Source organism: Macrotis lagotis, chromosome 7, assembly GCF_037893015.1.
Source record: "Macrotis lagotis isolate mMagLag1 chromosome 7, bilby.v1.9.chrom.fasta, whole genome shotgun sequence".
Taxonomy (NCBI): domain Eukaryota; kingdom Metazoa; phylum Chordata; class Mammalia; order Peramelemorphia; family Peramelidae; genus Macrotis; species Macrotis lagotis.
In genome coordinates, this window is record NC_133664.1 from 6,864,550 (window position 1) to 6,887,981 (window position 23,432).

The 23,432-nt window shown below is 36.1% G+C and overlaps 1 pseudogene; it reads left to right on the forward strand.

Moving 5' to 3' along the window:
• Window positions 1–6,819: 6,819 nt before the first annotated feature.
• LOC141493607 (zinc finger CCHC domain-containing protein 9 pseudogene) lies at window positions 6,820–7,540 on the forward strand (annotated as a pseudogene).
• The last annotated feature ends 15,892 nt before the right edge of the window (window positions 7,541–23,432 follow it).

Here is a 23,432-nt window from a genome sequence, read left to right on the forward strand (position 1 = left end):
TTGTGATCTCTGGGATACCAATCTAGTAGCTTTATTGCTTTGCCAGTGTCCTTTTAATCAAGCAAGGCAAGAGTGAACATGCTTAAAATTTTCATGACACCAAATGAGTATTTTCATGAACCAATCATTTTAAGAGCTATTCCCTGATAAATTTATGGTCAAATGGTATGGGCATTCAATTTTCAAAAAGAGAAATTAATACTGTCCATATGAAAGATTATGCCTAAAAACTAATAATGGGGAAAATATTACCTAGAAAATTGGCAAAGGTGACTAAATATGGAAAAGTTAATGATAGAAGGGTTGGAAAAGAACAGACATATTAATATGCTATCATTGGAGCTATAAATTAATTAAACCAATTGTTCAAGTCATCCCATTTTCTAGGCAAAATCATCAACGGAATCAAAATAAGAGGAAAAGTTTCATGTTTAACAAAATATGCATAGTAGCAAAAACAAATGGAATACTAACCATTTAAGGAATCGCTAGCCAAATTGTGGTATAGGTATGAAGTAGCATAAGGAATTATTAAAATTCTTTATGCATAGAAAACTGGAAAGTTTAATAGGAGCTAATGAAGCAAACAGATGAAGAAAGCAATACATAAAATGACTACAATTACTTAAATGAAAAACAGCAACCAGAAGAGCCCAATTCTATAGATATGTAATGAATAATTTTTGCCCAAGGGAAAAAATAAGAAAAGATCCAATCCTCCATTTTTCTTTGGCAAGACAATGCAGTTAAGGGCCTTACCCAAAGTTACACAGCTTGGTAATTATTAAGTGTCTGAGGCCAGTTTTGAAATCAGGTCTTGAGGCTGGATTCAAACTCCCATCCTCCTGAATCCAAGGGCCATCTCCAGTTTTCCTGATTCCTGTCTGGCCACTGACCCCAGATGGCTCTAGAGGAGAAAGGAAGACTGGTGACTAAGCACAGCCCCCTTCTCACTCAAATCCAATTCACATACTTGTCATGACATTACCTCCCTGAAGTCATGGTCTTCTTTGAAAATGAAGGACAAAACATTTCTACTATGGCTACTACTACTACTACTACTACTACTGCTACTACTACTGCTGCTGCTGCTGCTGCTGCTACTACTATTACTACTACTACTACTACTACTACTACTACTACTACTACTACTACTACTACTACTACTGCCACTACCAGACAAGATTCACTTCTTTTGAACTCCCAAAACTTCTATGGGGAAGAAATCTTAAGCCCCAGATCAATGTGAAGTTTTAACCTTATTCGTTAATCAGACTTCCCTGATATCCTTACACAATGTGTGTCCCAGAAGCAAGGTCACTGAGGCCCATAGTTCCTGGAACCTAGAGAGCAGTGTTAAGATGATTTTGCCTAATATCTTTCACTCCAAGAAAGCATTTCTTAGTGGACTCTAGATATTTACTTTTGGAAATAGGAGTTCTCAGTAAATTTCTTGATTGGGGAAATGTCTATCACCTGTTATTTCTATTTTACAAGACACTTTGCCCTTCTTTTTCAGAGACTGAGCTTCCTAATTCCACAATTACTTACTCTTAGAATCTCAACTTGGTTCCCAGAGAGATCCAGATCAGATTTCTCTCCTAATACTTATAATGTTGAATGGTGGAATAGTACTATTTTAATGATCAGTGTGGAAAGGGCTGACCTTGGCTCTCAAAGACTACCCTAGCAAAGTGTACTGTCTGTCAGGGAATATCTAAGGATAGATACCTTAGGTCGGCAACTGGACAGAATCATTGCTATTTGCCTCCTAAAGTATGAGTTCTCTGGATATGTAGAGTGTTATCTACTGTAATGTCATTTAGCTAATGGATGGATTCCTGTTTGACTGAGTAGCTCCTCAAATTCGATATTCTCTCTTCTCTTCCATGCTATGGCACAAGTTGTCCTCTACCTGAATGAGCCCCCTCTTGACCAGAGAGTGAAAGGTCAGTTCCTGCACCATCTCTTCCAACAAAAACTTTCCTCCTCCCTTTGCTTTGGGAACGCACTCCCTCACACCCGCTTCTCTTCGTCTTCCTCAAGTTATCAGGTTTATGCTTTTCTGCCTCTACTGAACATCTTCTCATAAGAATTAGATTTCTTGAGAACAGGTGAATTTTTATTTCCTTTTCCTGCCATTTAAATTTCAGCAGTGCTTCAGATGTAGCAGACACTAAATAACTACATGTTGAATTAGGATGGATTGCATTACATTACACTAGCTTCACCATTTAATCTTGCCAAGGGAAACAAGAGGAGCCTGGTACATTTACCATTTTTGTCAGTGTATTGGAAGAAGTTATGAATCATACGCTTATCAAATTGGCAGATGACACATACCTGGAATGGCTAGTTACTACCCTGAATGGCAAACTAAAGGATTCAAAGTAATCCTCACAAGCTAGAACATTAGGTCAGATCTCAAGAGATAGAAATAAATGGTTATAAATTTTAAGTCATGCACTTATTTAAAAAAATAATGACAAAGTATAATGTGGGCAGCATGGCAAGATAGTAGTTTGTCTGGAAAAATAAGATGTAAAAGTTTTATAGGTCAAATGAGTTCAAATATGCTGCAGCAGCAACCTCCAAAGTAGCATAAGCTTGGGCTGCATAGGCATCTTCTCCAGAGAGAAAGGGTGTTTTTCCCTCTACCTCCAGTCCTCCTTAGGAGGAGGTAAAGGACCTGAAATCCTTGAAGGCATGGGGACAAGGTGAAGAAACTGGAAGGATTTAGACTGGAGAAGAAACAAGACATGAGAGGTATCCTCAGGTATCCTAGAAGCTCCCATAAGGAAGAGAGACTTGTGTTGACCTTCTTAGGACTCATCCAAGAGCAGTGGGAGGATGTCATAGGGACTTGGAACAAAAGAGCAGGGTAAGTCCCCGGCATGGAGATAATGAGATCAGCGGTGGAATTGTGGAGAAAAGATTTGGAGAAAAGATTTTCATAATAGGACACAGGATTGAATTCAATGACCAGTAAGGATCTTGGGAATTGAATCCAAGTATCTATTATCAATGTCCTGACCTTGTGAATTCAAGGTTCTTGTGAATGCAAACCAAGTAACCACCATAAGTATCACATGATTTAAGGTTTTTTAGAGGATATCTTAAATGAATAGACATCAAATTTTCTGGAAACAAACCACATAAATTTAGGACAGATATATATTTACAACATATATTCAATTATTTTAGAAAATTCCTCATTCTGTTTTCAAGCTAGGACAAAATGGATGAGGCTGAGTGATTGTGATCAGATTCTTTAACATCTTGGTACTGGTGGAAGGATCTATAACTTATATGATCTCTAACAGAGGAACGTGTTAGCTAAAATTAGAGATTCCATAAAGAGATGAATTCATGGCTCTGAATCTCTTCCTCTTTCTCATCCCAACTCACATGTAAACAAATTTTTGAAAAGAACAAAATCCCAAAGTAAGATGGAAAACACAGCAGGTTAAAACAGGATGCCTGCTAGCCAAGAGGGCTCTTAGTAATTGGACTCCCCACTCCCTGAGCCGCATAAACACACAGACATTTACTTCTCCAAAGCAAAGTACCCTGTAGCCAATAAAGTGTCCCTGATTTTCTGAAGCCAGGGACAGACAATGCTCCCTCTTTTTGTATCTTCCTCTATTAATAGGACTGTAACCTTCATTGCCCCAGGGAAAGGCAAACAAAAAGGCAGAGCCATGTCATAGAGGCGCGTTCCAAATTACAGTAATTTTGTGCTTTTATTGTATTTTGCTAATCCTGGAGAATCAGCAAAGCCTTCTATATGAGTCACCCGCCCCATCCATGGCAGGGGAGATGAGCAGATCTCAGGCCACAACCAATACAAGCAAACCCCTGGGTTCCATCTCTTTTCTCCCCCTCCTCCCACCCTGTTGTTTATGGCTCCCTAGCTCTTGAAGGAACTGTGAATGCCTCACTTTGCCCCAGTTTGGAGAAGACTGCTGCTGGTGTGGCTGAATGATTAAACAGTAAAAGACGATATGGTCTGCTTTTTCTCTTGAACTGTTTCAACAATTTCCTATTCCTGTAATCTAAAAACAAAATCTTATGTTTGAGAAATAAATACTTGAAGCTGGGATGGAGTTCAGTGGAAATGTTTATTTCCTTAGTGATCACTAATAGCAACATTTATGCATTTTGACTGTTTTAAATTTTAGGACATGCTAAATAATTGAAAAATGTTATTTAGAGGCTCATAACATCAGAGAAATAAAACTGAAAAAGTTTCAATGGACATTTGTTTGGAGTCCTTATTTTATAGTTGAGGAAATTGAGGTCCACAGAGCTTGTAATCTATCAAGTACCAAGGATACAAGTGGGATTGGAATATATTTGTGCTATACTTTAAGATATACTTACATACAAGAGGAGGCAACTAGGTAGCTCAGTGGGTAAGAACTTTGGGTTTGAATTCAGGAAGACTTGAGTTCCAGTCTGATCTCAATACATTTATTAGCTATGTAAACCTGGGCAAGTTACTTAACCTTTGTTTGCCTTAATCCACAAGAGAAGAGATTGGAAAATCATTCTAGTGTCTTTGCCAAGAAAAATTCATGGATAGTATTGGTGTAACATGGTCCATGGATGTCACAAAGAGTTGGACACAACAAAGCAAATGAACAACTACATATATAATTATACATACATATTTAAATGTATGGATGTATTTAAAGATATGATTTATATACTTGCATGCATTAAATGTCATATTTACATATTTATATGTAAATCTATTAGTGTATTGCATATCTTGTTTTGATATTTTTAAAAAGTTTAACAGTATTTCCCCTTATTATATAAACATTCTTCATACTAAAGAACAAAAGAGAAAGAAAAATAGCAATTCAGTAAAAGACAAAAACATATTTGATATTATATGTAGCATTCTATATCCATAGTCCCCCTATATAGATCTATCTAGCTATCTATGTAATTACTTTAAACTTTATCTCTATCATATCTATCTCCATCATGTCTCTGATTTCAATTTCTATTCATATCAAGGAAAAATTCAGCAGAACGTAAACTCCTTGAAGGCAGAGACATCATTAAATAATCTCTCTAGTTAATAGTATGGCAAGGGTGTTGGTGGTGTTGGTGGTAGAGATAGTGGTGGTGGAGGTAGTGGAGGTGGTGATGGTGGAGGGTGGAGGTGGTGGTGGTGGTGGTGGTGGTGGTGGTGGTGGTACTTTCTTGTTTTATTTACATCCAATGCTTCATGACCCCATTTGCCATTTTCTCCTCCAGCTTATTTGACAGCTGAGAAAGCTGGCATACAGGACAGAGTGACTTGCCCAGAACATGTCTGAGACTGGATCTGAATTCAGTTTTTCCTGCTCTATCCATTGCACCACTTAGCTACCCAGATTTTATGAATTCCCCCTTTCTATCTATGAGGACAGAATAGATGACATTTTTTTGTCTTTATAGTTCCAATCCCTAAAGGGCACAATATTTGTCCCAGTGTAGGTAATGGATGTGCTTGTTTGAATGAACTGAATGACCTTTTTGGGGAAGGGGGGGGTTGCAAGGCAATGGGTTAACTGACTTGCCTAAGGTCACACAGCTAGGTAAGAATTATGTGTCTAAGATTAGAACTCAGATCATCCTGAGTCCAGGGGCAATGCTCTATTCATCGAGCCACCAAGCAGCCCCCTGAACTGAAGGACCTTTAACAAGACTTCCCTGTGACTGATTTGATCTTGTCCATTCACTAATAGGAAATATATGGTGACATAATGAAAGACTGGGGCACAAAGAGAGATATCCAACCACAGGACAAGATAGAAAGAAAAATTTCTCTGCAGAAGATTCATGGGACAGAACTCTAGATAATATCAGTCTCTTCCTGGAGAGAGAGTTTCATAGAAGTGGGACCCAGCTAGGTCCCCATAAAACCAAATTGATGAGACTGAGAATGCTCATGTTCCTAGGTTTCTATCGGGAAAAAAAGTGACTGGCATGACAGTCAAAGAGGGAGGGCCTAAGTAGCGAAGAAAGAATCTCATTAGAAAATGCTAAAAGGTAAAAATATATAAAATAAAACAAAAATCCAAAAGAGAAAACTTATGAATAAACCTGTTTCCTTAGTAGATGAACAATAGGTAGGTTCAATAGACAGAAGGAAAAAATGAAGAATAGAAATATATACACATACACATAGAGAGAGAGAAGTGTTTTTATCTATATATATACAGACATAGATATTTAATTTGCATATTTTATATATTTAAAGCTTATTACAAAAACAATAAAGTATTATACTTTAAAAAAATGAGAACCATGAACTCCCAATGAAGAAGAGAAACAGATTTAAAGCCAGTAAACTGCCTAGCAATCTTAGAACAACAAAAACAAAATAACAAAGTGACCTGCAAAATTGTTTAAAAGTGAAAACAATCCGAAAGATACTAAAATATGATTTAGGTCAGGGATCAGATCTCAAATAAAAAAGAATGAATAAATAAAAGTATTACAGAATACATGACATACAATTTCGAGAAGGTAGTTGATGCTCTTGAAAAAGTGAACATGAGATATGGAACTCAAAATAGGAAAGGAATAAAACTCAACAAAAGACTGTAACTTTGAAAGAATCCATAGTTTACAAGTCATGATGTGCATAGCTTCAAAGGTTAATGACTTTAACACACTTAAACTTCTGAAAAGTTTTGAAAGTATATACAAAAGACCATAGCTCCTCTGGTGCCACTTTCTCTTGCTTACTGGATGGTGCATGAGGGATTTGCTCTGGGGAGGTGTGTCCGTGTCATTGCAGGTACTTTGGTTGGAACCATGACCAGGTGGGCAAAACACATAATAAGAAAGCCTTGAAAGCAACATCATGGGAAGACATGGAGAGAGGACCCCAAAATCTATAAAAGAATTTCATTCCAATGGCCTCTCTCTTAGGAATGATCCATCCCAATCAAAAAACAAGAAGGAAACATTTGACATCAACCAAGATGTAAATGGATTCATGGAATACGTAAGTCAGAACAGGAATATGATAGGAGATATCCTGGAAAAAAAGAAAAGAAATAACCACAGCTCTCAAAAAAAAAGATAGTTGCCAAATAGGAAGGAGGCTAAAAAGACAAAAAAAATGAAGAAAAACACACATGTCTGTTATCATTGAAGAAAACCAGGCTGTGAAGTTGCAGATTGCCCTGCTGTCCTTGAGAGTCAAGATATAGGCACTGGAATCTGTTACCGCTGTGGTTCCACTGAACATGAAATAACCAAATGCAAAGCCAAAGCAGAATCAGTATGGAAGAATTTCCTTTTGCAAAATGTTTCATTTGTGAAGAGATGGGACATCTATCTAGATCTTGTCCTGATAATCCTAAAGGACTTTATGTTGAAGGTGGTGGTTGTAGACTTATTGTCCTAAAAATCAGAATTCAGATAACAAAGTCACTGGACTGAGGGGATGAGTGCAGATTATGAAGCAATTTTGGAGACTTCCATACCACAAAAAACCCAAAAATTAGTAGCCAAGGTTGTTAACTTTTGAAGGTAGACAAATAATACCTTAGAATGTTATAATTTAAAAATAGTCTAAATGATGTCTTTTCTGAAGTTTTGTGCACTGAAGAGGAGTACCACCAACATAAAACACTCAAAAACTAGCATTTGAAGGTTAAATTAGAGTTCTGGGAGAAACCTAATTCTTAACAAAGTAGTATTTGCAAAGCATGAATAATATCAATTGATACAGGTTTTCTTCAAAATAATGAAAGATTTAGTCCAGAAACAAGATCTCTATGCATGGAGGTGATCTTTCTATATTTTATATGTTTCATTTCTTTAAGTAATTTAATTAAATACAGTGGTATTTTAAGAGTTCAAATTTTCTAGTTTTAAAATTTATTTTGCTTTTCCATATTTAATAAAAATGACCTTACCTGTAAAAAAAAGGATCATAGTTCCATAGGTCATTAGTGGAGAAATTTTAAGACTTGTACGGATAAAATTTCAAAACTTCAGTGGCAAACAATACATTTTTGCAAGCCGCAAGGAGAAAGAGTATAGTAGGAATGAGCCCAGGATCACTCCAATTCCATGAAACAGCAGAAGAGAACGGACATGTCAAAATTCAAAGTACAGTATATAGAGATCAGCATATACTCTATATTAAGTGTTCTGCATATCTAAGCCTGATAAACAATGGCAAAATTATCACTGTAAGCAAAAGGGAAGCATTTGGATATTTTTTTGCAAAGTGAAAAAACTGTGAGGAAAGGAGTTCACTTGCAAGTATCCTAAAGAAGAAAGAAGATCATGCAAAGAGACAATAAGCATAATTTTATAAGAACAAACAAGATTTGCTATCTTATTGTCTCATTTATCTTGGACAATCTAAGGCACCTTTTTAATAAAAAGAAATCTAATGGAGGGTTAAAAGAAAACATGAAGAGTGAACAAGGAAAGAGGACTCTAAGAGGGTAAAGGTATAAAGGAAATCAGAGAACAAAAACTGGAGAAGAAAGGCTGACAATACTGCATGGACTGAAATTCTTGATCTATAAAATTAGTGGAGGTTTTGTTGCTATTTTTGTGTTTACTTGATTTAGTCAAAGAGGTGTCATAATGTGAAGTTTCTCTATTGGGGAAAAGGGCAGGCAAGAGATGAAATGGATGTAGGGAGGCATGCTCAGCTAATCTGGATGAAAATCAAGAGCCAGTTCCTTAATCTTTTAAAGCAGTCTGAATGCTGAAGGAAAGTATTGGAGAGGGCAGGGTGGGAGTTCTGGTGGAAGCAGGGAAAGGAACTGGTTTTACCCTAGTAGGTAAAATGAAAGGATGTTAGTGAAGTGCAATCTCCTGTCATTGGCTAGGTCCTCAAAATGAAGGACACAACCATAGAATTAAGCTGGAGAAGCTACCTGAGTGATCATTTCTTCCTGGAAGGGAATACACATTACAAAATACCAGAAAAGTCATCATTCAGCATTTGCTAGGAAACTCCTTGAGATGATAAACTTATTCCTCATCTTACTTTCGTATAGAACATTTCACTGGGAGTGGGGTTGCACCGTTAGGATTCTTCCTAACAAAACACCCATTGTTTAGGCAGCTGTTCTCCTGAGCTCTCTTCCACATGAGGATACTAGGAAATAATTATGGTAACTCTCAAGTCTTGTCTTTGTCAAACTGTCTGCATTTCACTTCCCTGAACCCATGCTTTTCTGAAAGGGACTCAAGTCTCGGTCGTATCCTAGGACATGCTATCCTACTCAGGACACTTCCTAGCTTATCAATATCAAGGAAGCATATATTGGTTTCAAGGGTTGTTAGGAGTATGAAATAAGATAATATTTGTTAAGTACTTAGAACAGTACCAGACACATAATGGATGTTTAATAAAAGCTTCTTCCCTTTCCCTCCTTTTCCCCTTTCCTTTCCCTTTCCTTTCCCTTCCCCTCTCTTTTTGTCTTTCCCTTCCATTTTCCTTTCAGTTTCCTTGATTTTCCTTTCCTTCTTTCCCCACCATTTCCTTCCCTTTCTATTTTTCTTTCCCCTCCCCTCCCCCCTTTTCTCCCTTTTCTTCCTTTATCCTTTCCACTCTCCTCAAAGTTCTGATTCTAACATTTTCATATTTTGCCAAACACTCTAAGTCATTTATCCACTCTGCCTTCAATTTTTTTTCCACTGGAAAAATGAGAGAATTGAACTAGATGAGTTCTAAATTTATAAAAGTTTTTTTTTGCTGAAATGAATTTACATTGGTCCCACTAGTCAAATGGATGTTATCAGATATACTAGAAAGACAGTGACAAATCAATGATTTTATATGTAACTATTAGGAATTAAATTTTAACCTACCATTTATTGAAATGTTAAATTTTATCCATATATCATTTCTGATTGAGTGATGGGGCAAGAAAAGGACTTGTTCTTGAATTGCTTCAATCATGTCCAATTTTCTATGACCCCATTTGGGTTTTACTTGGCTAAGATACTGGATTTGTTTGCTATTTCTTTCTCCAGCTAATTGTACAGATGAAGAAATGAGTCAAAAAGTTACAGTCAATCAATCTCTGAGGCCACATTTGAACTCATGTCCTCTGGATTCCATGACTGTTCTATCCACTGTACCAGCTAACTGCCCTTAGTAATAGTTATCAATAACAACCTCTGTGAATAGCAGTAGGAATTGTCATACTGGGGACTGGGACCCAGGAGACTAGTTAACACAGATTGTTTTTCTTCCTTTCCTTTCCTTCTTTTCTTTTTCTTTCTTTCTCTTTCCTTCTTGCTTCCTTTTTTCTTTCTTTTTCTCTTCCCCCCTCATTTCCTTCATTTCTTTCTTTGTTTCTTTTTTCTCTCTCCCTCTCTCCTTTCTTTTTTTCCCTTTGTTCTTTCCTTTTTCTCTGTCTACAAATAATAACATGTCTTTAACTACTGCTGGTATTCTGAACAAAAGGAATTTAAATTTTGATCACTGAAACCCTGAAAGATAAACTGGGGGTTTATAGACTAAATTTCCTTAAGAATCATGACTTAAACTCAAAACAATCTGATTCTCATTGATTGATTAGCAATATGTTCCAAGCTAATTCTGACTTGGTCATTGTTTGGACCCTAATTGGGTCAAAGACAATATAAATATAAATTGTAGTTTGGCCAGAAATCCTGAGTCTTCCTCTTCCAGACTGACTTTTTTTTGCAATGTAAAGACACCATTCATGGCCTCAGTTCTTCCTTACATAGTTAGTCACTGAATGGGTCAAGCCTAAGTCAAACCCAAACCTACTCAAGACCTTAGCTTAAAAAGAGATGCAGGGCTATCTTCAGTTGTCCTGCTCCATGCCTGGCCACTGGACCCAAATTTCTCAGGAGTTGAAAGTGAGCCTAGTGATATAATCCAATCCACTTGCATGTCATGGAATCACCTCCCTGATATCATGGTCGTCTTCAACAATGAAGAGCAAACAATAGTGAGTAGTAGGAGCACAACTACTATTAAAAATATCAGAAGGTGAAGAATTTGAAGGAGTCTTAGTTATACAATCTATCCTCCTTATTTCATAGAATATAAAATATAGAAAATGACACCCCGAATCTCACATTTATGTAATGTGTCATCTAGTTTGGATCATCACTTAATCAGTGAGCATCCAGTAAACATCCACTGTTACTTAGAGACAAAAGGAAACATTTTAAAGCATTTTCCTTGCAATGACCTTGCTGGGTACACAATTAAGGCCTAATGAGCCCATTTTGCCTATAAGAAAACTGGTTCAGTTGGAGGAAAAGCTTCTAGCTTGTATGTATAGAGCCAGCACTCAGGTCCAGTCTTGGGAGTCCAAACCTGGCCTGCTTTCCACTCTCCAACATTGCCTCTCATCGCCACACCCCTCTCCCAGAAGACTTCATCCCTAATCCTAGTGAATTTATTCCCTTCTTAACTCCTTCAGCATCTACCTATGACTTCAGCTTGTTAGGCACAAGGCCAACCCTATAGAGTCTATTTGGGTAACTAAGAACCTAGTCACATCAAAGCTATTCTATATCATTTGTAACTTTGCTTGTAAAACAAACCTCTGTATATAGAAATGGAACAAAACCATTCTATTAGGAACCTTTTAATTTATGCCTCCTACATTCCATTTTCTCTGGCTATAGTTTTCTTCCCCATAAATTATCCAGTTTAACTTATCAAAGATGTTTATTCTTACATCCCTGACCTTCTGATAATCTGGAGTAACTCTGCTATGTTTAGACAGGCTCTTCTGCATTGAGTGAAATAGAAAAATACACAAGACAAATACACCCTCGTAGCAGAATAGAGCAAATGAGTCACAGTCATTTGCTTGGTCTAGAGTGCACCCACATTTGGCGAAGTACTGACCCCAATCTAACGGAGCCTTGGGGAACTGCTGTGATGAATCAGACAGAGTTGGTAGGAAAAGTCCTTGAGTGAACATCTCTGCTCCCCCATCCCTGATAATCTTTGCTTGAAGACCTCAAGAAGAAGACTCCATTATTTTCTAAATCAACTCAGTTTGATTTATTAGGGTGTTTAGTTTCTTTTTATTTTTAATAAGGTAAAGAGATCTGTTTTTAGTTTCTTTTAATTTTATTAGGGAGATCAATTTGAATTTCTCATAATTTACTTACCTTCAGGTTTTGTTCACTTTCATGCTTCCTTTACCTCCTTGCCATCTTGATTTTAAAATTCAAGCTATTATTAATATTAATAAAAATTAATACTGTTACTAATTCCTATATTATTACAATTAATGGAATTAATTCCTGATTCCCAATAGAATCAGGAAAGACTACATATTATACATTGTATTTCAGTTTAGTCTTAAAAGAAAAGAGGGATTCTATGAAGTGGAGGTGAGGAAGAAGTGCATTCCAGTCATAGTAAACATCCAATGAAAAGATACAGAAACAAAGGATGGAATGTCATATTTGAGAGACAGAGCAAAGGGCAGTTTATCTGGATCAAAGAATATATGTAGGAAAGGACTGGTCCAGGAGGAGACTACTGAGAAGGGGAGTGGCCCTTTCCCACTTTTAAAATGACTATGGTTTTAATGAACGCAGGGCCCTAATTTCCTGCCTTTTGAAAACTTCTTCAAGAACAACTCTGAATACTGTTCCTTCCCAGAAGCTTTTCCTGATCTATCTTGTCAAACATCCTTTCAAGTTTCTCTTAGCACATTTTGCATTTCTTTTTATAATATAGTTTCTGCTATAATTATTGTATATATGTATGTTATAGAACGTATTACAAATTGCATAGTATATCAATCTCTGGATATACTTGGAGTGTAATCTCCAGATGGAATGAGAGCCTGTCTTAATTTCCTGTTCCTAGCTTATGACTTTGGATACTTTTATAATTTTGGCTCTATCCTATATTTCACCAGTGCTGGAGTTTCCCTGAAGAAATTCCCTTTTATTATTGTCATCTGCATGTGCTTTGCGATTTCAAGTCTACCTGGCAGATTGTCCAAGGACACATGACCTGCCATGGCAAAGGCAGACCTTGATTCCTGGTGTTCTTGACTCCAAGCCTGGCCTTTCATCCAGGAAATCACTCTGCTTCCTTCAAGAAGAAGGCATCGAATGAATTAGAATAGCATTTCCATTAAACCCTAATGACCATTTTCAAAGGACCTAAAAAAGAGAAATCGAACAAAAATGTAAGGAGAACTTTGATCTACTCATTCTTCTGTTGTTTGTTCCCTGGAGACTGAGTCTTCTCACTTTCTGTAATTAAGACCCAGTCCCTACATACATGGAGCTTATACCATATGTGTAAATAAATCATATTCTTAGGTATGCAAATTATGAGTCATACTTGAATACATATGCTCATAAATGCATGATAATTGTATCATACATCAGAATATAAAAAGAAATGTAAAAATTATTTTTTCTCACAATCTCTGTAGCTTTAAAAAACAAACAACTTTTTTTTTCTTTATGGTTGCTTTAAAAGAAAAAAATCCTCTCAACACACTTTGATAACACACTTTGATCTGTGAATGATGCTGTCCTGTGCATATTGGCAGAGTCTAGTGAGAATTTCCAGGATTTGTGACTAAAGAACATTCCCAAGACATCTGAGGTGAGAATCTGTCAGGGCATCTTTGCAGAGAACTCTGAGTACTATTGATTACATTCATGTAAGGCCCCTTAATGAGGTGTGTGCCTGCGAGGTTCGTCTAGCCCTTTAGGTTGTGAAGACTAGTAAAAGACTGTAATGACAACCCAAATCAGACAAGACAAACCAAATCCAAAGGCCACTTTGTGGTTTGGAGTGACAGATCTATCATACTCCCTTTTTTCATCTACATCATAAAAGTCAGATTGAAATCATGAATCCTTGAAAGAAAAGGGGTCAATGTTTTAGGAATTAGTATGAGAGAGAGCAGAGAGTAGGGGCAGGAACAAGTGATTGTGATGGACTAGATTTGGGGGTGATTTCTGCCCTGGTTCTTACCAATCTTATGAGTATACACTAGTCATCATTCCCTCTATCTCTGAACTTTACCTTCTTCAGTAAAATGGGCATCAACATATCTCTAGTTTCTCTGTCACAATGTTGTTTTGAGGAAAAGGATTTACAAATTTTAAGCTACTATTTATAGATAAGCTTTTAAAATTGTTGCCCTTAAAGTTATGCAAAGCACTTTAAATATGCAACCCCTCCTCAAAGGTTCCCAATCTATAGTTAGAAGATCTCCTAGGGTGGCTAGGTGGCGTAGTGGATAAAGCATTGGCCCTGGAGTCAGGAGTACCTGGGTTCAAATCCAGTCTCAGGCACTTAATAATTACCTAGCTGTGTGTCCTTGGGCAAGCCACTTAACCCTGTTTGCCTTGCAAAAACCTAAAAAAAAAAAGATCTCCTACTGGGTCTCCCAGCAAACAACAAAAAGGAGTATAATCCCCATTTGATCTGTGAGGAAATTGAGGCTCAGAGAATTTAGGTGATTTAATTGAAGATCAAAGTAATTATCAGAGGCAAGATTTTTATTTTTTATTTTTTAAGGACTAGCTGAACCAAATAATCTTTCAAATGATGGTAGTAGAGTGTTTGTTATTGATCTTGAATTGTTCCTGATCAGCCTTGTACCCTTGAGAGTTTTCTTTAAGAGTAAAACAAAACAAACAAAAAACCTCAGAAAAATTTGCCCTACTCCTTAAGGAAAGGCAAAAGTTGGCTGGTCTTCATTCATTCAATTATGGTCAACCCACCCACAACCAAACAAAAATATACCAAGACCAAAGAGTTTGAACCTTGAGACAACAGGGAACATATTCAACCTCAAGGGGAACTTGGTTAGACCTAGGTGGCAAAATGGAAAGTGGACTTGGAATCAAGAAGACTTGAACTAAATTATTGGATGTGTGACTGGCAAAGTCACTTAATGTCTATTTCTAGCAATTTCCTCATCTGTCAATTGGGTATTAATAATAGTACTTACCCTCCATGAGGTTGTGAGAAACAATTGATATAATATTTAGAAAATGCTTTGTAATCTTTCAGGTACTATGTACTATTCAGGTGAAACTAGGAAATTCTTTTCAAAACTTTAAATGAAATCTCTAATCATACCCTCAAGAGGGAGAACCCCAAAAGCAGAGTTAAACAAATTCTCAACTCAAGATATAGAGAAATTTCAGTAAAGATCTGTGTCATGTGGTTTAAAGGGGAATATAGTTCAGCATATTAGGAGAGCTAGAAAGTCAGGGGTGGCTGTTAAGAGACAACACAGCTCAGTTCTGGGCTCAGCAAGACAATGGATCAGCAGTAAGGGTCCCCATCCCAAATTAGAAGACAAAGTTCAGGCTCAGGAATATTGGGGCAACAGGTAGGACTGGGTTGGGTTATCCTAATACAGAGAGCAAACTGCTAGCACCTGAAACCCCATAGGTAACATCACAGGCAAATGGTAAGCCAAGGACCAGACTCTGGCTCCAGCACAAAATTCTTGGTACAAAGCCCTGTTTTGCCCAGGAGCATCACTCAACTATCAAAATGAGTAAAAAACCCCCAAATAAAATGTGAATCCTAAAAAATTTCTATTCTGAGAGAGACAATAAAAACAGCATCTAGAAGAACAAAGTAGCAACAAAATGCCTATATGTGAAACTTCAAAGAGATTTTCAATTTGGCCTCAAATCCAAAAAAAAGGCCTTTTGTAAGAGCTCAAAAAGAATTTTAAAAACCAAAGAAGAGAGGAAGAAGAAAAATGGGGGGGGATAGAGGGTCATGTAGAATTATGAAAAATTGATCGAAGAAAACAATACCTTTAAAAGTAAAATTGCTCAAATGGAAAAGCAATGTAACTCATCAAAAAGTGAAATCAATCAACTGGAAAATGAAACACTAAAGTTAAGTGAAGAAAATAAAACCCTAAAAAATTAGAATTGAACCAAATAGAAACTAATGACTTATGAGACACCAAGATTTCATCAAACAAAACCAAAAGGTTGAAAAAATAAAAGAAATGTAAAGTACCTCTTAGGACAAATGACTGATCTGGAAATTAGATGCAGGAGAGATAATTTATGAATTATTGGTCTACCTAAAAAACTTAATCAGAAAAAGAGGCTGGATAATTTCACAAAATTATGATGGAAAACTGTTAGAGTATCCTAGAAAAAGAAGACAAAATTGCCTGTGAAAGTATCCAATGGATCACTTCCAGAATGAAATCTCCAAATAAAAACTCTTGGCAATATTGTAGCCAAATTCAGAATTCTCAGCTAAAGGAGGAAATATTGCAAGCTGACAAAAAGAAGCAATTTAAACACCAGGGAATCACAGTCAGCACTACACAGGATTTATCAGTGTAAATTTGAAAGGATCAGAGGGCCTGGAACATGATATTCCAGAGGGCAAAGTACCTTGGATTAAAACCATGAATCAATCCTGTAAAATTCAGCATATTCTTTCATGGGAACAGATGGTCTTTCCCAAAATAGAGGACATTAAAATTTATCTGATAAAAAGATCACAATTGATCCAAAATTTGGTCTTCAAATACAAGACTCAAGATGTGTATAAAAAGGTAAATGGATTGGAAAAAAAGTTAGTCAATAAAACTAAATGGGAATTGTATTTCTCTTAGGAAGGTTGAAAGGAACATAATTAGACAGGGGGTATGGGTAATATTAAGAAGTGAAGGTATTTTAATTCATGAGGTTTGTTTTTCTACTGGGACAGCTGGAGGGAGGGGACTTGGACAGATGGTATAAGTATAAATTTATTAAGATACTATGAAATTTGTGGTTCTTGAGAATTGTAGTTTTATCAGGATACTTGAAAGGAATATACTTTAATGTGTGGGTACAAAGCAGGTATAAAAGTATTAAGATGTGAGAAAAGAATTATACTGGGAGAAGAAGGCTAATTAGAGGATAATTAGCATTGCATGAAGAGGCACAAAGGTCCTATTAAAGTAAAGAGAAAATAGAGATAGTGTAATCATAGTGTAAATCTTTCAACAGATGTGGCTCAGAGGGAATGACATAGTTTTCCAATTTGGTTTAGATATTTATTCTACCCTACAAGGAAGTAGGAGGGAACAGGGGAAAGGACAATAGTCAAAAGAAAAAAAAATCAAGAGGTAGAAGGAGAAAGGAGAAAGAAAAGTTCAAATATGGGAAAGATTGGAAGAAAGTTAAGAAAAAACTTTTGAGGAAATAAAACCAATGCAACCAAGATTAGGAGAAATGCAGAAGGCTGGGAAACAGTTTTCATAGCTAATGACTCTGTAGAAATATTGAGTTTTGGAAAAGAATGAAAAGTCTTGTATGAAATCATGCTGAATGAAGTGAGTAGAACCAGGAGATCATTGTACACATTAACAAGAACTTTATGAAGTGATGAACTGTGATGGACATAGCTCTTCTCAGAAGTTCAGTGATCAAGCAAAACCCTGAGAGACTTGTTTAAAAAATGTCATCCACGTACAGAAGAAAAAAACAAACTATGGAGTCCGAATGAAGAGCAAAGTATACTTTATATACTTTAAAAATTATTTTATGTTCTTTCTTTCTCTCTCATGAACTTTTCCCCTATTTGTTCTAATTCTTTTTTTCATTACATCATTAATATGGAAATATGTTAAATATGATTTTACATGTACAATTTATATCAGATTGTTTTCTGCCATGGAGAAGGAGTAGAAAAATGTGGAACTCAAAAGTCTGCAAAAGGTTGAATGTTGAAAACTATCTTTGCATGTAAGAAAATTTGGAAGAAAAAGTAAAGTGAGAAAAAATAAAATGCTAAATAGATAGTAGTTATCATGACCTTATATTACATAACCATCACAACAATTCTTATAATATTACAAAGTCTGTAAGTGCAAAAGGAAAGATTCAAACTCAGATTTATCTGTCTATAAATCCAGGGCTTGTTTTCTTTTACCTTCAGCAACCCTCTTCAAAAAGATCACATAGTGTAGAGAAGAGAAGATTTATCACTAACAGTTAAGGGTAAAGAATGAATGTGCCATTTAAACATTGTGGGCATTTTCCACAGATGAGAACAATTGTCAGTGACCAGTAGCTACCTAAAAATATTTGCTGAATGCGTAATGAGTGCCTTATCAGACCCTGATATTATAGTGTTGAGAGTCTAAACTAAGTGGACATCTGTGGAGCTCTCCCTCTGCCAAAAGCAGAGTAACTGAGAAAACTGGGACTTCCTGAAATGATCATGTCTCTCTTGAGAAAGCAGAAGGACCATGATTCTGCCACAGGAGGAGGGAACACTTAAAGTAAGATAATTAAAAAAGACCATGATTGAGAAAAACCTGGAATGTCAGACATTTAGATTTGGAGAACAAGTATTTCAAAAGGTTCAGAAGAAGAAAAAATGAGGATATAATGGAAGAACATTTCCTTTAAGGATGATAAACCTTGGAAGGATTGGTGAAAGAACCAGGTTTGAGATGTATCTCCACAAGTTAGAAATTAAAATAAACTTAATGAGATGAAAATTAAACATGAATGCATAGAAAGTCTTCTATTAAGGTAAAAAAAATCCACCAAAATTACAGAATGAGGAATTTGATTGAATTCCTCTGAAAAGAAAACCTAGAGAATTTTCAGCTTGTGGTAAAAAGTTCCATGGATTGGTCAAAGAAATCAAATTGTTCATAATTAATCATCATTCTAACATTGCTATTAACATGGAAAATGATCTTCCATTTCTTTTCACTTTAGTTTGTATCCATTCATATAGGTTTTACATATTTTTTTCTGAAATCATCCCCTTGCTATTTGTTATAGTACAGTAGTAATCTATCATATTCAAATGCTCAATTTGTTTAGCCATTTCTCAATTACTGAACATCCTTTCAACTTTCAAATTTTTTCCATCACAAAAAGAGCTGCCATAAATATTTTTGAACCTATAGGTATTACCCCCCCATCCCTTTTTTTCTTTCATCACTTTAAGATTCAGACATAGAAGTGGTATTAATAGATCAAAAGGTATGCACAGTGTTGTAGCCCTTTGGTTGTAGTTCCAAATTGTTCTCCAGAATGTTTGAACCAGCTCACCAAAATTTCATTAATGTATCTATTTTTCCTCATCTCCTCCAGCGCTTATAATATCTGAAAGTGTCAGGGTATTCATTAGAGTTGTTTTAGTTTGCCTTTTTCTAATCAATATTGATTTAGGACATTTTTCTATGACTATAAATAGCTTTGATTCTTCTGAAAACTTGCCACTTCATATCATTTATTAGTTTAGATAATGACCTTATTTTTATAAATTTGACTCTGTTCCCTGTAGAGTAATGAGACCATTAAAAGAGAAATTTGCTGTAAATTTTTTTATATTACTCTATTGTACATGGTTTCTTTTGATATAATAATCTCCCTTGATTATCTTTTATAATTAAGTCTATGTTTTTCCCCTTGTCTAAGATGATTGTTACCCTCACTTTTATTTTACTTAGACTGGAACATAATAGATTCTGCTCCAGGCCTTTATTTTTAACTTTGTATGTCTTTCTATTTCAAATGTGTTTCTTGTGAAAACATATTGTGCTATTCTAGTGTAGTTTCTAATCCAGTCTGCTATCTGCTTGTTTTACGAGTTAGCTCATCCCATTCTCATTTGTAGTTAAGATTACTAATTGTGTATTTTCTTCTGTTTATCTTTTAGACTTTTATCCAATTCCTTCTCAAAGGTCTTTTTTTTTGTTTCTGATATCTTTCTCCATTTATTTGCCATCTTATCCCATCCCCCATTCCATATCTCTTATCCTTTTCCTCTCTCATTTCCCTATTGGATAATCTATATTTCTATTCTCAATTGACTGCATATATTCAATCTTCCCTCTTTGAACAAATTTTAATGAGAGAGAGGTTCCAGTATTTTCTGCCCACATTCCCCTCTCCATTTCTCCCACTATTCTAAAAGTTCTTTTCTGTCAGCCTCTTTAATATGAGAAAAATATTTCCATTTTTCTTCTTTTCTCCCCTCTCCCAGTGTATCCCTCCTTCTCTTTCATTTCTGGAAATCACCCCAACATAATAGACTTCTACTCATTCTCTCTGTCTAGGTAGACTTCTTCTAAATCACCTCATAATGATAAAATTCTTAGAATTTTAGTATTAGTATCATCTTCCTACATAGTAATGCAAAGAGTTTTGTTCCTCTATTGAATCCCTTATGGTTATTCTTTCATATTTGCCATTTTTATTCTACATTTAAGTTTTGTGCTTGAATGTAGCATTTTCTGTTCAGCTCTGATCTTTTCATCAGGAATGCTTGAAAGTTTTCTGATTTCATTAAATTTCCATTTTAACCTGAAGACTTATACTTGGTTTTGTTGAATAGGTCATTCTTGGTTGCAATTCTAGCTCCTTAGTCTTCTGGAAAATCATATTCCAAGCCCTCTTCTTGAATCCTGTGTATGATATTGTCTGTGACTCCATTATATTTGATGTCTTTTTTTTTATTGCAAGGCAATGGAGTTAAGTGGCTTGCCCAAGGCCACACAGCTAGGTAATTATTAAGTGTCTGAGGCTGGATTTGGACCCAGGTACTCCTGACTCCAGGGCCAGTGCTTTATCTGCTACGCCACCTAGTCGCCCCTTATATTTGATGTCTTTCTGGTTGCTTGCAATATTTTCCCCTGGCAGCTCTGGAATTTGATTATCATTTTTGTGGAGTTTTCATTTGGGGATTTCTTTCAGGAGGTGATCAATGGATTCTGAACATTTCAATTTTACCCTCTATGTAGGATATTGGGAAAGTTTTCTTTGATAATTTCTTGCTCTTTTATAGATCATAAGTTTCAGATAATCCAACAATTCTTAAATTATCTTTCCATTCAATTTTCTAGACAATTATTTTCTGTTGTCTTCTTCTAAGTTTATGTTTTGGTTTTTCTGGTTACCAGAAACAAGTCTTTTTTTGTGTGTATAGTTTTTTTTTTATCCTATTTCTTAACTTAAGTCAAAATTTGGCTTTGTTCACTTAGAAGGTACTGTGCCAAGTTATCTTTGTGCCTCTGTTTTCTGAACTGGTTTTGGAGATTTGCAAATTTTCAGTGCTTCTAAGGTTGTGTGATATGGGGATCAGTGTGGTCCTTGCTCTGCCATTGACCCTGAAAGGGGCTCTGCTCCCCTCCAGCCTCAGCACTAGCCCTACTCTTGGCCCTGAAACTGTGAAAAGGTACACTTCTTTCCTGCCTCCACAAGCTCTAGTGTTCTTTCTGCTTTGGAACTATGGTCAAGAACCCTGATTCTTTGTGACTGAACACATATTCTCCTCTTTACCCTGGAAGTATAACCTAGAACAGCACATGGGCAATAGAGTAGCCAATTAAGGTCAACTGCACCTATCATCAGCAAAGCATGCTGCCATCTCTTCCTGACCCGTTTTTGATACATGTTCGAACTGAGAGTTCCGAAAGCCGTTGCTGCTGCTGCCATTGTCACGGCCACCTCCAACATCCACTGTAGTGATGATCTGGGCTGGTTCACACACTGGTATCACAGACTTCTTCTACTGACCTCCTGCATTGTCTTAGACTGGAAATAAAGGTCCTGCTCTCACCTTTTTGGATCTGCTATCCCATATTTTGATTTGAGAAGTTATTTTAAAGTTGTTTGATTTCTCTCATGTATCTCTTGCCCTCAATTCTAATTCCTCATACTGAAAATGACTAATAGGTAAGCATGTTTATCAAAACTGTGCATGTACAGTTAGGACAACTGTATTTGACTGGCTATGGACTCTATTACCCCAACCTGTGGAAGAAAAACAAAACAAAGCCGAACACACAGAAAGAAAAACAACCCTCCGGAATCTGATGAACACTTTATAAAAATTATCTTATCTCTTTGCTTTAATCCTAATTCCTCATGCCCAAAATGACTAATTTGTAAGCATGTTTAACAAAACACCTAAGTAAAATGTTTACCTGCCTGCTCCCTACTGAGGGGGGGTGGACAGAAATTATGTAACTTGGAAATATGCATGGGCATATGGATGAAAATAATTAAATACATTTTTAAAAAATATATAAGTACAATGTTATCTTGACTGTTAGCCACTGGGGGGAGAGGGGTGGGATGAAATTTTGTATCTAAAAAATAACCATATGCATATGGATGAATGTTGATAAAACTTTCATAGCATGTATTTGGAAATATAAAATATCAATTAAAATAAAGTTGGGGGGGGACAGTTGGTAGAATTCAACTAGGTTTCTGAATGTACTCCAGCATCTTGGCTCCTTTGTGCACACTTTTTGTGAAACTCTTTTGATAATAGAGAAAAAGAAAAACATTTTGTCCTCAAGGCGCTTAAGTGATCAGGAGGGATGCTAGAAAATGGAAAAGTAAATAATAGAGGATTTGAAGAGAAAGAGCAACATCAACTAGGGATGTGGCAAGAAGGGGCAGAGAGAGGGATTTGATGATTTTGGTTAAATTCTAGAAGCAAAACTGGTTTTAACCAGTGAGTCTTATAAAATGGCCCCCAGAGAGAGGAAAAGGCCTTAGATTTTTCTGATCATCCCAGTTCTCTAAAAGTGAAATTAGCTACTTTGGGAGGTCATGGTTTCCATAAGATGATGACTTGTCAGCAGTGATTTCACGAGGGACTCTGTTATGGTTTTAATTGCTGGCTTCTGAAGTTTGTTGCATCTCTGTTATATTAGAAAGGTATTTATTATGCACAGAAATGTGCCACCTCTTTAAGGGACCTTAAATGTGGAGGGCACCAAAATATTAAGGAACTATTGCCTATAGTAACATTGAAAAAAATAAATTTCTCTTTTTTTGGGAAGTGGCAAATAGTATGTCAGGAATGAAAGTGCTTTCATATGGTTCAATATTAGCATGATCAAGATTTAGTCAAACTTCTTGAGTTTTCAAAAACCATATATGCATGTATGTATCTATGTATGGATGAATAAATACATTTAAGAAACCTATAATAATGAGAAAGAAAAAACCCAAAGAGCTAATGAGGCAGGGACGTTGAACAGCATGAATCTGTACATCTACATTCTGGGCAGAAGTTTCAGACATCAATTTAATGAGATGCCCTACTGGGAACAGAAACTCTATAGAGTCTGTTGTTTGAGTGGAAGAAGAAAGATAGTGAGAGATCAGCATTTCATTATAAAGTAATAGTCAAAGACTATCTCTGAGAAGGGCGACAATTACTCCTCACCCTGATTAAACCACTCAGAGAAAAAAGGCATTGTAAAGTTTGAAAAGAGAAACCTTGACTGGCCAGTTGGCCAATGCTTGGCACAAAGGAAAAAATAATACGTGTTTCTAGAGCAAAGGATCCGACCCCAAGCATTAAAAAGGATGGTGACACTACCATGTCACTTTAGAACTGTGAGTTTTAGTTTCTTCATCTGTGAAGGTACTATTTGTACAATTTATTGTTA